Genomic DNA, 3,851 nt, shown 5'->3' with positions numbered 1-3,851 from the left:
CTCCCTCTTCTTCTCTTCTTTACATTACATTCTTTTCTTCTTCTACTCACACAGGGAAACCTCCATACCTGGGCAAAAAGGATCCCTATTATTATTATTTTTCTGTTCCCTCTTTTTCATATGAGCAGGAGCAAGGACAAGAACATTCTTGTTGAAGCAGATCCTGAACCTGAAAGGACTCTGAAAAGAAAACTAAGAGAAGTTAAAATACAACAATCCAGAGACAACCTTACAGGAATTTTCGAACAGGAAGAGGAGATGGCAGCCGAAAATAATAATAATGCAAGGAGGATGCTTGGTGACTTTAATTCACCTAATTCTAATTTACATGGAAGAAGCATCTCCATCCCTACCATTGGAGCAAACAATTTTGAGCTTAAACCTCAACTAGTTTCTCTGATGCAGCAGAACTGCAAGTTCCATGGACTTCCATCTGAAGATCCTTTTCAGTTCTTAACTGAATTCTTGTAGATCTGTGATACTGTTAAGACTAATGGAGTAGATCCTGAAGTCTACAGGCTCATGCTTTTCCCTTTCACTGTAAGAGACAGAGCTAGAGTGTGGTTGGACTCTCAACCCAAAGATAGCCTGAACTCTTGGGATAAGCTGGTCACGGCTTTCTTAGCCAAGTTCTTTCCTCCTCAAAAGCTGAGCAAGCTTAGAGTGGATGTTCAAACCTTCAGACAGAAAGAAGGTGAATCCCTCTATGAAGCTTGGGAGAGATACAAGCAACTGACCAAAAAGTATCCTTCTGACATGCTTTCAGAATGGACCATCCTAGATATATTCTATGATGGTCTGTCTGAATTAGCTAAGATGTCATTGGATACTTCTGCAGGTGGATCCATTCACCTAAAGAAAACGCCTACAGAAGCTCAAGAACTCATTGACATGGTTGCTAATAACCAGTTTATGTACACTTCTGAGAGGAATCCTGTGAGTAATGGGACGCCTCAGAAGAAGGGAGTTCTTGAAATTGATACTCTGAATGCCATATTAGCTCAGAATAAAATATTGACTGAGCAAGTCAATATGATTTCTCAGAGTCTGAATGGGATGCAAGCTGCATCCAACAGTACTCAAGAGGCATCTGCTGAAGAAGAGGCTTATGATCCTGAGAACCCTGCAATAGCAGAGGTGAATTACATGGGTGAACCATATGGAAATATCTATAATCCCTCATGGAGAAATCACCCAAATCTCTCATGGAAGGATCAACAAAAGCCTCAACAAGGCTTTAATAATGGTGGAAGAAACAGGTTTAGCAATAGCAAGCCTTTTCCATCATCCACTCAGCAATAGACAGAGAACTCTGAACAAAATACCTCTAATTTAGCAAACTTAGTCTCTGATCTATCTAAGGCCACTGTGAGTTTCATGAATGAAACAAGGTCCTCCATTAGAAATTTGGAAGCACAAGTGGGCCAGCTGAGTAAAAGGATCACTAAAATCCCTCCTAGTACTCTCCCAAGCAATACAGAAGAAAATCCAAAAGAAGAGTGCAAGGCCATTGATATAACCATCATGGCCAAATCCAAAGAGGAAGGGGAGGACGTGAATCCCAAGGAGGAAGACCTCCTGGGACGTCCAGTGATCAATAAGGAGTTTCCCTCTGATGAACCAAAGGAATCTGAGACTCATCTAGAGACCATAGAGATTCCATTGAACCTCTTATGCCATTCATGAGCTCTGAAGAGTATTCTTCTTCTGAAGAGAATGAAGATGTTACTGAAGAGCAAGTTGCCAAGTTCCTTGGTGCAATCATGAAGCTGAATGCCAATTTATTTGTTAATGAGACTTGGGGAGATGAACCTCCCCTGTTCACCAATGAACTAAATGCATTGGATCAACTGAGATTGCCTCAGAAGAAACAAGATCCTGGAAAGTTCCTAATACCTTGTACCATAGGTACCATGACCTTTGAGAAGGCTCTATGTGACCTTGGGTCAGGAATAAACCTCATGCCACTCTTTGTAATGGAGAAACTGGGAATCTTTGAGGTACAAGCTGCTAAAATATCATTAGAAATGGCAGACAATTCCAGAAAATAGGCTTATGGACAAGTAGAGGACATATTAGTAAAGGTTGAAGGCCTTTACATCCCTGCTGATTTCATAATCCTAGATACTGGGAAGGATGAGGATGAATCCATCATCCTTGGAAGACCCTTCCTAGCCACAGCAAGAGCTGTGATTGATGTTAACAGAGGTGAACTAGTCCTTCAATTGAATGAGGACTCCCTTGAGTTTAAAACTCAAGGACATCCTTCTGTAAACATGGAAAAGAGGCACAGTAAGCTTCTCTCAGTACAGAGTCAACTAAAGCCCCCACAGTCAAACTCTAAGTTTGGTGTTGGGGAGTCTCAACAATGCTCTGAACATCTGTGAGGCTCCATAAGAGCCCACTGTCAAGCTATTGACATTAAAGAAGCGCTTGTTGGGAGGCAACCCAATTTTTATTTATCTAATTTTATTTTTATTTTTATTGTTTTTCATGTTTTATTAGGTTCATGATCATGTGGAGTCACAAAATAAATAGAAAAATTAAAAACAGAATCAAAAATAGCAGAAGAAAAATCACACCCTGGAGGAGGATCTTACTGGCGTTTAAACGCCAGTAAAGAGCATCTGGCTGGCGTTCAACGCCAGAACAGAGCATGGATCTGGCGTTGAACGCCAGAAACAAGCAGCATCCTGGCGTTCAGACGCCAGAAATGCACACTGAGGAAGAGCTGGCGCTGAACGCCAGAAACAAGCATCTGGCTGGCGTTCAACGCCAGAAATATGCTGCATCTGGGCACTGAACGCCCAGAACAAGCATCAATTCGGTGTTTAAACGCCAGAATTGCATGCAAAGGCATTTTACATGCCTAATTGGTGCAGGGATGCAAATCCTTGACACCTCAAGATCTATGGACCCCACAGGATCAACTCAGCATATGTGGACCCCACAGGATCCCCACCTACCACCACTCACTCTCTTCCCTCTTCTCAATGTTCATCCTCTCTTCCCAATAAACACTCTTCCCCAAAACTCTTCACCAATCACCTCAATCTCTCTTCCCTATCACCACTTCACCACTCACATCCATCCACTCTTTCCCATAAACCTACCTCATAAACTCCACCTACCTTCAAAATTCAAAATCAATTTCCCACCCAAACCCACCCTATATGGCCGAAACTAAACCCCCCCTCCCCTCCCTATATAAAGCCTTCCATTCTTCCTCATTTTCACACAACACAACCCTCTCTTCCCCTTCTTGGCCGAATACACCTCTCCCTCCTCTCCTCCGTATTTTCTTCTTCTTATTCATCTATTCTTTCTTCTCTTGCTCGAGGGCGAGCAATATTCTAAGTTTGGTGTGGTAAAAGCATAAGCTTTTTGTTTTTCCATTACCATTGATGGCACCCAAGACCGGAGAATCCTCTAGAAAAGGGAAAGGGAAGACAAAAGCTTCCACCTCCGAGTCATGGGAGATGGAAAGATTCATCTCCAAAGCTCATCAAGACCACTTCTATGATGTTGTGGCCAAGAAGAAGGTGATCCCCGAGGTCCCTTTCAAGCTCAAGAGAAATGAGTATCCGGAGATCCGACATGAAATCCAAAGAAGAGGTTGGATAGTTCTAACAAACCCCATCCAACAAGTCGGCATCCTAATGGTTCAAGAGTTCTATGCCAATGCATGGATCACTAGGAACCATGATCAAAGTAAGAACCCGAACCCAAAGAATTATCTCACCATGGTTCGGGAGAAATACTTAGATTTTAGTCCGAAAAATGTGAGGTTAGCGTTTGACTTGCCTATGATGCAAGGAGATGCACACCCCTACACTAGAAGGGTCAACTTT

General features: G+C 42.5%; 1 non-coding gene across 1 annotated transcript; it reads right to left on the bottom strand.

Annotated features, from left to right (window-relative positions):
* Positions 1–654: 654 nt before the first annotated feature.
* On the bottom strand, positions 655–762 carry LOC148572224 (small nucleolar RNA R71). The gene has a single exon (XR_015908727.1). It is a non-coding gene; the product is annotated as a small nucleolar RNA R71 (small nucleolar RNA).
* Positions 763–3,851: the final 3,089 nt, after the last annotated feature.

The sequence above is a fragment of the Arachis ipaensis genome, chromosome B3 (assembly GCF_059453495.1).
Source record: "Arachis ipaensis isolate K30076 ecotype BB chromosome B3, ASM5945349v1, whole genome shotgun sequence".
Lineage (NCBI taxonomy): Eukaryota > Viridiplantae > Streptophyta > Magnoliopsida > Fabales > Fabaceae > Arachis > Arachis ipaensis.
The sequence above is the reverse complement of the archived record's forward strand: the minus strand, read 5'-3'. Positions and strand labels throughout refer to the sequence as shown.